We start from the raw sequence: 12,769 nt of genomic DNA, 5'->3' as shown, positions 1-12,769 counted from the left end.
GAAATGTTGGCTAGATAATAATTTTTAGACTTGATACACAAAAAGATTCCCAGTTAGGATTATTAGCACAGTCACAAAGCTGACTAGAGATTGATGTATCTTTCAAAGTCAGCTGAGGGTGTGAATCTGTCTTTCAGAAAGGGCTCTTAATTTCATTAGCATCAAACATTGCTCAAGCATTTTCTTGGGAATGCTGGGCTTTCCAGATGGGCCTCTCAAGCTCATCAAAATTTCTTGCCTGGACAATTTGCTCTCAGTCTGGAGGAAATCTTCTCATGCTATGCAAGTCAAGCTAATACTGATCCTTCTTTACGTTATTTCAGATAGTCCACAGGTACAAAAAGTAACAACTCAGCCATACTGAGCCAAGTGACACGTGGCAGCTCATCGTCTCCATGCTGATATTTCTGTTAGGATCGCAAAGAGTGATCACAATGAGAAAAGAAGGCTCCAATACTGTTAGAAATGGAAAGGCAGAGCAATGAAATCATTCCTCATGGAGATAATTATCCCTAGGTCTCTGATCATCCCTGAGAACATTTTAGCAGGCCTGTTACCTAGAATATCAGGGAAGTGTGGGCTGTGTTAAAATCCTGAGATTATCACCAAATCATAAGCCCAGCTCGTAACCAACACTGAATTGTGGGTGGAGCTAAGTGGGAAATAAAACCTTTATAAAAGCCAAATTATTTCAGTGCACCACATTAAGAAGACAAGGAAGCATAAAACGTGTGTGTCTTTTCACTAAGGTGGTGAAAACACTTGAGTTTCACTGGTTCATTCATAGGTATGTGCTGAGGCACCGTGATAGACAGTGAGACCACAGGCATGAATCGGGCTGGCAAGGCCTCTGCCCTCAGGAAGCTCAGTGTGGAATACAGACAGTGAGAAGCAAAGACAATGCAGTGTGGGAAATGCTGCCCAATCAAGGGAGTAGAAGGATCTGTGGACCTTAACGGAGGTAACTAGACCAGCCCACAGCAGGGTTGCTCAACCTCCGCACTCTTGACATTCTGGGTCAGATAATTCTTGGGGGCTGGAACCACCTGTGCACTATTGGATGTTCAGCAGCAGCCCTGGCCTCTGCCCATTAGATATCAGTAGTATTTCCAAGTTGTGACAACAAAAAAACATCTCCAGACATTACCGAATGTCCCCTGGGGGTCAAAATCACTCCTACTTGAAAGCTACTCCTTTAGAGGTTTATTATGGAAAGCCTCTCAGGGGACAAAGCATTTAGGATAAAACCAAAGTGTTCCAGGCAGAGAGAACTATGTGCAGACAGCCAGGAAGGCAAGGCAGAGTTCACAGTCTGATAAAGGCACGTGCTGTGTAGGACTGACTAATAAAGAGCAAGAGAGGAAAGGGTGGCTGGTGGGGACCACACATCTGCAAGAGCCAGGTCAGGATGCCTGTGGAAGCACGTTAGGAATTTACACTGTGTCCTAATCCAGCAGATCTGGATTTTAGCTTAATCCAGCTAAATTCAGTGCTTTGAATGAATTGGAGGCAAATGGGACTAGAAGTAGAGGAGCTTGTTAGGGAGCTGAGGTCGTAATCTAAACATAAAATAATGATGGTCCAGAACGCATATTAGCATTGGGGAAGGAGAGACATGGACAAATTTGAGCAAAATTTTAAGGTAGAATTGATAGGACTCGGAATTTTATTAACGTGGTGTGTGAGGAAAAGGAAGAGTACAGAAGGATAAATTTTTATTTGGGCATTGAGCATATGATGATACCATTTGCTGAGATTAGAGACAGAAGATGCGTGTGTGTGTGTGTGTGTGTATGTGTGTGTTTACACATGCACTTGTGTGAGGGGCTGGGGACTTGTTGAGTCCATTTTTGGACAGAATGTAGCATATGAAGCATCTGTGAGAAATCTCTATGGATCAGGCAGTAGTATATGTAAGCCTGGGATGTAGGAGAAAAATTTGGGGTGAAACATTTAGACTTGTTTTTCAGTTCTTAAATTAAAGTCTCAGAATTCCGCTGTGTTAGTCCTGGTCCTTTAAAAGGCAGGTGGCAGGAACAGATTAAACTCATATGGTTTTATTGGGGAAAACGGCTGTATGAGAGAAAACAGAAAAGCAGCTACTTAAGGCTGGGACAGCCATCAGCCTGCAAAGCAAGCCTGACGCCATGTGAAGAGAGGGACATAAAGTTGGATGAAAGCAACCTAAAATTCTGTGGGGTCTAAGAAAAATTCAGTAAAGCTAGCAGAGAGAGCTTGAACTCAAATCTGCCGTCAGCTGAGTCCCAGTCTCTCAGATAAGAGTCTTCATGCCACACCTGATCATTGATGGGAGCAAGCTGTCGATGGATTTCAGAGCACAGCAGTTGGCACCTGTGTTGGTTTCCTAAGGCTGCTGCAACAAAGTACCACAATCTTGGTGGCTTCAAATACAGAAATTTATTTTTTCATGTTCTGCAGACCAGAAGTCCAAAATCAATACTGACTGGGATGAAATCAAGCTGTCACGGCGCCATGCTCCCTCGGGAAGCTCTAGGGCAGAATCTATTCCTTGACTCTTCCAGTGGTTGACATTTCTTGATTTGTGGCTGCATCACTCCAGTCTCTGCTTCGGTGATCATATTGCCTCTACCTTCCTCTGATAAGGATTCACGTGATGGCACTTAGGGCTATTACAGATTGAACTGTGTCCCTCAAAATTCACATGTGGAAGTCCAAACCTCCAAGACCTCTGAATGTGTATTTGAAGATAGGGTGTTTGCAGAAAAAGCTGAGTTAAAATGAGGTAATTAGGGTGGTTCCTAATCCAGTAGAATTGATTTGCTTATTAAAGCAGTAAATTTGGATGCAGATACAAACAAAGGGAAGACGATGTGAAGAAAAGAGAGAAGACTGCCATCTACAAGCCAAGGAGACAGATCCTTCCCGCACAGCCCTCAGAAGGAACCGACTTTGCCAATATTTTGAGATCAGACTTCTAGCCTCCAGAACTGCAAGACAATACATTTCTATTGTTTACGCCACTTTGTTCCAGCAGTCCTAGCAGACGAATACAAGGATGCATCCAGATAATCCAAGATAACACACTAAGAACTGTTTCTCAAAGGACATATTCTCTGCTGCTGATGGCATGCCCTCATTACAGAATCTCGGGAGCTTGCATTGGGATTCTCCCAATGGAGCTTGCCGCATGTTTATGACCGCTGACACCTCCAACACTCTAGTGGGTATCGGATCCTATAGTCCACATGGCAGGAGTGATTGCACTGTGGCCTGGACCTGCTGCAGAAACCTTTCCTTCTCTGGCTCTCACTCAAAGCTGACATCCTTCCACGTCACCTGAAATATAGACTGCAGCCATATTACTTGGTGTGGAATGTGCTGCTTTCAGAACCCACAAACGCCGTCTCATGAAAGAATATAAAACAACCTCACACTAACAGAGAGATTTGATGACACTGTGTATCTGGGTCAACTCAAACCCTGTGACCAAAAGTCTTAGAATTCTGCTTATTCCTTTTTATCTCCAGTGTTCAGGCACCTGATTAAGTGGCTATAGGTACCTTTGGGGAAGGATTGAGGAATCAACAGAGTACATGCTTTTCATGATGTTGTAAGGTGTTTTCCACATAGGATCTGTTAATTCAGTGGGTTCCAGTTATGAAAAGTTGGTCGGATCTGGCAATTGCACAACAGATGGTGACATTTTATTGGGGTGACGTCCTTCAGTCTCTAGCTCCTCCATTCTTACATTTTCAATTGTAGAGATTAAGCAGCACCCTTGTTGTTTGCCTGTTTATTTGTCCCTAGAGACACCAGGTTCTGTTAACCATCTCTGCCACCCATGGCAGGTTAATTGTCTTAGATTTCTCCTCTTACCTTGACAATTTTAATAGTAATTCCCACCTCCTGGTATCTGGAAGTTAAGTGTCACCACCTGCCTTCTGTTTCTTGGTGTCCCATCGTGCCCAGGTATGTGACCACCTCTTTTGCTATCATCCCTGTTCACCAGCAAACTTCTGGGCACATCCCACAGCCTTGGTGAATAGTGTATCCTCTGGGATTTCTCTGGTGGATCTTCAGGCCTTACCTAATATATCTGTCTCAGGGTGTCCACCTGCCTCAGCCTGGTATTCCTTCCTCTTCTGTCTGTCAAGACATTTTAGGCATTTCCAGTAAGATTTCCCTATCCCTTGTCCTTGATTGTGTCTTAAATCCTGTGTCCCAAGAAAGTGCTCCCAAACCAATGAATTCTTGCTCACAAGTCTTACCTTCTTACCTTCTTCTGGCCTCCTTAACCAAGCTCTTGCCAAATTCTATCTCAAGGATACTTCTCAGGCTCCTTCTGGTACACACAGATGAGCTTTTGGTATTTTTTAGGTATATATACCCTTTGCTCCCTTATCAGGCCCCACATATCCCAGCAGGGTTATGCTAAGGTTTAACCCTACTTCTCAACCTGGCCACCAGGAAAAGAGGCTTCTGTTGCCTTGAGGGAGAGGCTTGTGCAGCATCTTCAAGTGCAACGGAAGTGCTAACCCTCACTAGGCAAGATGAAGTTCCAGGCAGTCAGGGCTGTAAAGTCAGCATCCCCAGGGGCATCCATCCAGATGTTCTCATCCCAATTTTCAGAATTCCAGATTTTCTGTCAGAGCCCTCATCTTATTAAGAACAGATCTACTTACCTTCTGATTCAAAAGTCTCTGGTACCATATAGTTCTCATACTTAGGCCTTCAGCCTTCCATTTAACTGTGTGCCCCCTCTTCACTACAGGTAATAAGGACCTCTTTATACGCTACCACAGAGACTCTTTGGCTGTCACGCTTAGCCATTAAGCATTTGTTAATGACTCTCAGTCTCTCATCATTCTGCATGGTATCAATACAACTTAGCCAATACACCAGGCAATGGCACTGTCTTTGTAAGCATTGTTCCCCCATATTTTTCAAATGTCTGCAGCATCATACCTACCACAGCGTTCCCCTATACCAGGATATTTTCAAACACCTCTAGAGATATCATTAGCACTTAAGCTGTCAACTTGTGCCAGAAACCACGTGTGCCCGGCCTTGGCAACCAGGACAGTGTCCTATTTGCCCACCAGGTGGTGTGAGAGTTAGTTCCAAACCCCATTTTACTTCATGTTTTGCTAGACCACTCCTAGTACCACTCACAGCAGTCTGAGTCTACTGAGGAGCAGATGTCCAGACATGCCATTAAATATGCAATGATTTTTATCAAGGAAAATGCCTTGGTGTGATAAAATAGGAAGGGCACTGTGTAAAGCTGGGCGACCTGTCAGGTCATGAGTCAGATATAACCTAGAGAGAAAGAGAGAGGAAGAGAAGTTTGGGTGGAAGTGCTCTAGGCTGCCATGTGGTCTAAGGAAGCTTCACTAAAACTGTTGGGGAATCCTCGAGCCACAGTCGCCCATCAGAGGACTCCCGGGTCTACCAGGAGCAGGTCTGCCTTAAGTATACACGTGGCACACAGTCACTACTGGGGGCAGTTCACAGGAAGCGTAGCCTTATGGCAACTGCCGGCACGGATCTTGGAAGCACAGCAGCTGGAGCTCTGGATCAATGATGCCCCCTGTAGTCAGGGGCTGGCGAGGCACACCCTCGTGTCCTCCACAACCAGGAACAGAAACCATTTAGATAAGTTATCTGAATGAATAAATCTTCAAAAATTCCTTGAGGTCTAGAATTCAATAATGCTAGTCCTACTAACCCACAAGATATGCTGCCTAGGAAAGCCGGTACAATGTATTTGCATAAATAAATGACTAATGAACCATCAAATTAAAGAACAGATATACAAAAAAAGGACCCATTGTCCCTCTTTTCCTTTTTTGCTTTTATAAACTGGTAAGGTTCTTATTTCCTCTCTCAGCGCCAGTGAGTCAAACAAATATTAAGTCTTTCTATGTCCGTCACCTCTCCAACTGTGTGTGCCCTGTGCCATGTTAACGCCATCATCCTTAATACATCACCCAGCTGTAAAAAGTATTTGTTGTCATATTGTTTTCCAATAAATGGAGTCTAAACACCCTGGTCTGGCCTTCACAGCCCTCCATTCTCTGCCCCCATACGCCCTTGAGTCTTATCAGCAATTTCTGACCTTTAGTGAAAATTATATTCCTTGAGATTTTCTTACCACTTTTAATTTTTAGTTTCTAAAATGCTGTTTAGTCCTTCAAAATGTTTTCTCTCTGTCATTCACTAAAATTTTACCAGGTCCCAACCCTGTGGCCAAGTAGTTAAATTTCCACACACTCCACTTCAGTGGCCCAGGTTCACAGGTTCAGATCCCAGGCACAGACTTGCTCCACCCATCAGCTGCAGAGGCATCCCACACACAAAATAAAGGAAGACTGGGACAGATATTGGCTCAGGGCTAATCTTCCTCAAGCAAAAAGAAAAAGAGGAAGATTGCCAACAGACAAATGTTAGCTCAGGGTGAATCTTCCTCACCAAAAGAAAAAGAAAAATGTTGTACTTGATCTATAAAGCCCCACATGGACAATGACCATGAGATTTCTCTGATCTCCTCAGATGAAATAATTCTTTGTATTTCTAAACTCAGGGAAATTTTTAATCTTGTACTTTTGAAATGCAGCTTTGTATTATAATTTCCTGTTCAAGAAGTTTGTAGACACCCTTCTAGATTGTAACCCACAATTCAAGGCAGTGGTCATAGACTTTGACACAATGACTTATGCGTGGAGGGGCTCAATAAATATTGGTGGCATTAATTATGTAAGAATGAGTTTGGTTTCATTTCCACTATCCAAAATACGTCCTTTGCTCTTTTGTTGTTCTTGATTTTTTCCCCCGATCAACAATACAAGAACAAAAAAGAAAGAAAAATGAAATTATATCAATTTAATTTTATAAAATCATATTTTAAAAATCTGCTATTTAGGGAGATGGAAACATTTTACACAAAATGCTTCTCTTTTCTTTCCAGTCAATAATACATGTATTGCAAAGCAAGAGATACAAGGTAAAATTCATGTTATTTTTGGCATAATCTTTATTCAAGAATAGAATTTCCATTCCCTTGCAACATTCTTTGCATTTTCTTCAAATTCTGAACAGTGCATAATAGAAGTATTTTTAAATGAAACTCTGATGTTTCCTTTTTAAATTCAATCTATGCCATTTTTTGCTGCTACTTGCTGTATTATGTCAACATTGAAAAGCTGTGAATACCCTTTGAACCCAGAAGAAGAAAATACACTTCATATCTCTCCAGCACAGAGGTCTGTGTTAAACAAGGATAACAATTTTACTTCAAAAGGAGGGATAGAAAGTATAATTTTTTTAAAGTAGAAACATTCTTAGCCAAAAACAAAAATACTTAAAAACAATTAAAATAATCTAAAATCCAAGTTCTTTCATAATAAGCCTCCTTGGCAATGAGAGGCTTTCTTATTTTCTTATTCCATGAATAGAAAAAAATCAATTAAAAAATCTAAAGATTCCAACTTCTGATCTGATGACAATTGTTTCTACTTCCAATTAACTCTTCTCTTGTTTAGACCAACAAGAAAATTTTCTTGCAGCAGACTTTCTGTTTTTCACAATTCTCAGCTTTGAGAACCATAGATAAGTCCAGTCATAAACTGGTTTTAAATGAATATTAATGTGTCAATGACTGTTAGGAGTTGAATTGTGTCCCCTAAAATTTCTCTAAGTCCTAATCCCCACTACTTCAGAATGCGACCTTGTTTGTAAACAGAGTAGTTGCAAATGCAATTAGTTAGGTTAAGATGAGGACATACTTGAGTAGAGTTGGCCTCTAACCCAATATGACTTGCGTCCTTACAAAAAAGGGAAATATGGACACACACACACACACACACACAGGGAAAACACCAAGTGAAATTGGAGTTACGGTGCTGTAAACCAGAGTGTCGCAGAATGCTGGCCACTCAGCAGAAGCCAGGAGGGAGGCATGGAGCAGAGCCTTCCCTGGAACCTTCAGAGTAGCACGACCTGGCACTTTGATCTTAAACTTCCAGCCTCCAAATGGTAAGACAATAAGTTTCTGTTGTTTACTCCACTCAGTTTGTGGCTTTGTTACAACCTCCCTAGAAAACTAATACAGTGACCTAATGTGAAATCATTGTAAAGTAGTTTTACAGTATGAATATAGTCTCAGAAATATGTCTGAGCAAGATTCCTTTAAAATGCTAAAAGCTGCTCAAAACCAAGAAGGCCAAATCAGGCTCTGAGCTAGGAGCTAACCTAGAGTCAGAGTTCACAGTTAGGGGCTTTTGTTGTCCTAGTGAGAATAATAGGACAATGCAGGAAGAGTGATGTTGAAGTGCTGGCATTTTCCACCTTTCTCTGAAGAAAATCTTACCATTAACTGTAGAGCAGCTCTGAGTGATGACATCAAGTCAACTGATAATTGAGTATTCTTTAGTCTAGGACCATCTCTATTATCCAGACCCAGCCAACACAAGTGCTATCTACATGCATGAAGTGACTCATGATAACAGTTCACTTGTGATCTGATATGGGTTAGTCTAGAAAACAATTTCACATGCTCTTTTGTGTCTGTCAATTCCCAAATGCACACCCTTTATATTCACCACGAGGAACACTGGATCTCTAACAGGACTTCTCTTTTTGTTATTTTGAAAACACTTCTTCAACTTTACTCAAGTCTAACATCTAAACATTCCAGGGATATTGCCAGCTAAGGGGGAGAAAAAAGAGAGCAAACTACGAAAAAACCTTTAAAAACACCATAGAGCAAATGATTGTGGTGCAGGCACACATACACACACACACACAGACAAACACACACTCACATACTAATTCAAGGGTGTTGGAGGATTTGTCGGACAAAAGGGTAGGGGAAAGATATGGTCATAATAACTCCATATGTCTTTGGATCAAGAGCACTTTTAGTAACTATAGAGATTTTTGATAACTCTACAAAGTAACCAGGCAGTTGCTCTTGTATTTTCAGTTCTTAGAAAATTGGAAATATGAGTTTTACCACCTGTTATCCTTTAAAAGTTTGCACATCTCTATTCTAGCAATCATTATAACACAATTCCAAAATGTCTAACAGATGTGTAATTAGCCTTGAAGAGAGAGAAGAGTAAAAAAGGTCTAAAAAATATTTGAAGAAATAATGACTGAAAATTTTCTAAATTCATTGAAAGATGTAAATTCACAGATTTAACAGTCTCAGTAGCTTCCAAGCAGACTATCCACTAGGAAAGCTATGCCTAGACATACCACAGAAAAGGTGACAAAAACTAAAGACGTAGAAAAATTCTGGAGAGTAGAACAATATATTACAAAGAAGGGAGCAACACCTTGAAAGGACTGAAACGAAGTCAACCTCATCCATTTTTGCCATGGGCTGCAGCCACAGATTTCCTAATTGACAAGTTTAAATTAATTTACACAAGAAATATATTGATGAGCATGGAATGTGGCACATGTCAATGTAGTATGTTTCAAGGATACTCAAAGACTATGTTCCTTAGAAATATTCTGTGACTGTGTTGTCATAATGCCCCCAATTTTAATGAAGTTCTCTTTAGCCAGCATTTAAAGGCATGCATTTTGAACACAGAAGCATGGACTATATTAGACAATATTGTAATATCTCATTTCTCTATTAGCTTTCCCCATGTCCATTTGGATCAGAATATCATTGAAAGGGAAGAGTTTATAAGATCCTAAGATATGAGAATTATACTGGGGAATCCTAGGCTATCAGGGACAGAATGTGAAGTAAGTCCAGATAACTGAAGATCCTAAGAGAAAAGACTCAAAAGAGAGGGGAGGCAAAGATGAAATTTGCCTGGTCTCAGTTATAACTACCAATAACTATAGCAGTATATCCATTTTACCTATGTTTGCTGCCACAAAAGCAAGTGAAGTACCAGAGAGAGAGAGAAAACTCATTCCTTTCTAGGTTGGCTGGGGGTAAATGGATTAAAATCTGAACAGACTGGAAGTAGAAGGGAGCAATCTCACACTGAGACTCAAATTTGTGCTTAAAGAGAAAGTGCCGCAGATCTGCTCTCTACAGTCACGATGGGCTGACTTGAAAATAGCAAAGGGTATAGCAATGTGAAATCTATGGTTTTAACGGAGTTATATTATCCCTTGGGAAAAATTTCCATTATGACATAAATGATAACAAATATAGTTATAAATAAAAAGATAAAATGATGGTGCTATGTTTCATATGCTCTTTCTCTGCAGATTCCTCCCAGCTTTATATCATTTTATTTTTGTTTAGCTGTTCAAATGAAGAAGGAAAATCAATTAAGCTTTTTTTTTCATTTAAAGTAGATAACTTTTTCTAAGTGCAAACAGCTGCAGTGAATGTAAGTAACGACTGCTGGTCCCAAGTATTGCCAGTTTGAACTCCACACTTACAGTCACAAGAGAAGATCTCTTCCTTTCACTGGTGGATTTTACTCGATGAAACATAAGGAACATTATATCAATAGTCACTAAAACATGCACTTCTCCAAAGTTGCATATGTGGCTGTGATTTTCACCATCTAAGCCACTTCTAAATGGAAGCATTTCCATACTGATTGTCCAAAGACATAATGTAAATTACCTAAATAAAATGGAACACAGTAGAGAAAATGCTGAAGTTCTGAGGCATTTTTAAAAAGAGCACCTGGTATTTATTGAAATATAAAGACTCTAATTTCTTGGAGTTTTTTAAAAAAACTTAAATATGTGAGAACATCATCCAAGACTATACTGTACAAATATTTCAATTTCCTAAAACTGATGAAACTCAGGGAAGTAATACTTTGCACTTGAGAATGCTTGTTTGTCTATAATATAGCAAACAGCATGAGAAGTCTAATCAGCTTTCTGTGATGTAAGTTCTTGAAAGATTAGAGCATTTCTGCCTGGATATCCAGATAAATTGACATTTTGAAAACCAGAAAGAGCATTTAGTCAATACGACTTTCAGAATTAACGAGACCTTCTGAGATATCAGTGGGTAGTTTATTTAGGAACAAAACAGAGACACAGTTAAGCAATTGTTCTCTACTGAGTTCTAAAATAAGGAATCACCCGCTCATGAATTCAATGATACTAAGCATGATTACTACATTTGAATCTATAATTTGATTAGAATAATATTATTTCAGATACCTGCTTCACTCCAATTTCCCACCTCTGGAATTTATTTCTTGTTTGTTTGTTTTCTACATTAACTAGAGTCAGAAAGAGACTTTAGGATAATATAAAGATATTTAAGGTCCTGACTATCAAGGAGTCAAACTGGCCCTACACAAAATTATGAAGTAGCAAAAGGTGGTCTTCAGCCTTCCCAACTGATTTTGTTCCTTTTCTTTATTTCTTTGTCAATTTCATTTTCTACTCACTATGTTCAGTGTCAAAAAAAAAAAACGTTCCTTAAATACAAATCAACCCTAAGTTTAACAGACTTAATTTTTTGGCTTTCTTATAGTCTGAAGTCCTCAGATACGATCATAACTATAAAAAAAGGGGAATTAATAGTTGCAAATCATCAAATTTAAGCCTTAGCAGATGAGAAATGTTGATACAGACGGCCTTCCTCAATATCGCCTTTACGTCACGTCACACTAAACTCTCATAAGGAAGAGAATAGTACTTATGAGAAAGATTGAACCATCTTCACTGAGCAGTTTGAGAGAAGTCAATGGAATGGGTCATTTGTTCATTCTCTCAAACACTGAAAGAGCTTCAGCTAGCTGCCAGACTTTGGTTTGGCAGTCTGGAGACAAAGGCACATAAGATACAATTCTTCCCTTGAAGGACCTCACAGTCTCTAGAGAAACAGATAACAGCCTTGCATTACAAATACGTGTTGCAAACATAGATATGTAGAGAAGCTGTTGGGAGAATGCATAATATTTCAGGGTGGAAAAATTGCTACCCCTGCTAGTTTCTCTAAAACTAAAAAATAAGAAGAGCTTATCATCTACAAGATATGGAACCATTATTATTCTTTTGTAGGTATTATCTTTTCCCTCTGGGTGCTACTGAGATTCATTCATTTTATCTCTGGAGTTCTGGAGAACTCTGTTCTGTTGTGCCTAGGTTTTTATTTATTTATCTTCTTCTTAGTCAGGATTAATGAATATGAGAATTTGTATCTTTCATCAATTTAGGAATATTCTCAGAATTCGTCTTCCAATACCCTCATGCCCACATTCTTTTTTCTCCATTTTCTCCTTCTGGAATTTCTATTAGATGTTCATTGGAAATTCTTATTCTATCATCCAAAATTCTCAAAGTCCCTTTGATATTTATTTTCTATATGTTTATCTATGTATGCTAAACTTTCCATAATCTATTCAGCTATTAATTCTCCCCTCAGCTGTATCTAATCTGCCGATTAGTCTGTCCATTCCAATATTTTGTTTCTCCCAGGTCCCCATTACTAGGCTACATATTCTTGAACTTATTTTAGGGATGATTTGGTTATAAGAAATAGAAATCTAGTTCACTTCTATTCAGACTGAGGTTTATTTGTGAGAAACCAGGGGAAATCACAAAAGTCACAGAGAGGGAGTGCTCTCAAGTTTCAGGCAAGACTAGATCGTAAACTGGAAAGCCATCTATAGTTATGGTAGCCACACCTTCTTCCTTTCTCCTCACAGTCTCTCATCTATGCATGTATTTTACTCTCTAAGCTCCAGTTTATCTACTTTGACATTAACAGAAGCCGATGTCTTTATGAGGCAGCAGCTGCAACATATAAATTTATTTCTCACCATAATTCTCAGAATCT

Source organism: Equus asinus, chromosome 7 (assembly GCF_041296235.1).
Source record: "Equus asinus isolate D_3611 breed Donkey chromosome 7, EquAss-T2T_v2, whole genome shotgun sequence".
Taxonomy (NCBI): domain Eukaryota; kingdom Metazoa; phylum Chordata; class Mammalia; order Perissodactyla; family Equidae; genus Equus; species Equus asinus.
Note: the sequence above shows the minus strand (reverse complement) of the source record.